Here is a 634-nt window from a genome sequence, read left to right as displayed (position 1 = left end):
CACCTTTCTGTTTTCCCTGCGCCCAGCACATGGACAGTGGGCAGCTTTCACTGAACACTTTCCTGGAGCTGGTCTTGTAAGGCAACTCACATACCTTTCGACTCCACGCTAATCTCCTGCGCCCATTTTGCAGATAGACTGCGACTCAATCGCTTCTCTTCGGCTTCTGTTCCTATGTCACTCTCCCTCTGTATTCATTCTGTTTCCAGAGCCAATGCCAGGGCTTCGTTGCTCCCTCCCACACCTTCTGTTTAGCTGTTTGTTTTTCCAAGACAGGGTTTCACTGTGTAGCCCTGGCTCTCCTGAAACTCACTCTGTAGATCAGGCTGGCCAGGAATCCAGAGACCTGCCCGCCTCTAGCTGGGATTAAAGGCTTATGCTACCACTACCCGCTGGTTTGTTGTTTTTATTCACAGTGCTGTTTCAAAAGGCCTTACTCGTTTTGCTTCCACTACTGGACAAACAAGCAAGCAAGAAAACAAACCACCAGCAGCAGAAACTCGGGTTTGTTCAGCATAGCATTCTCAGAGGCCTCTAAGAACAGTGGCACACAATAGGCACTGGGTAACGCTTCTGCAATGAATACCTTTGACCCCTGCGGAAGTAACAAAGTAACAGTGGAAGATACTTTTGG

The sequence above is a fragment of the Rattus norvegicus genome, chromosome 1 (assembly GCF_036323735.1).
Source record: "Rattus norvegicus strain BN/NHsdMcwi chromosome 1, GRCr8, whole genome shotgun sequence".
Classification (NCBI taxonomy): domain Eukaryota; kingdom Metazoa; phylum Chordata; class Mammalia; order Rodentia; family Muridae; genus Rattus; species Rattus norvegicus.
This window is presented reverse-complemented; position numbering follows the sequence as displayed.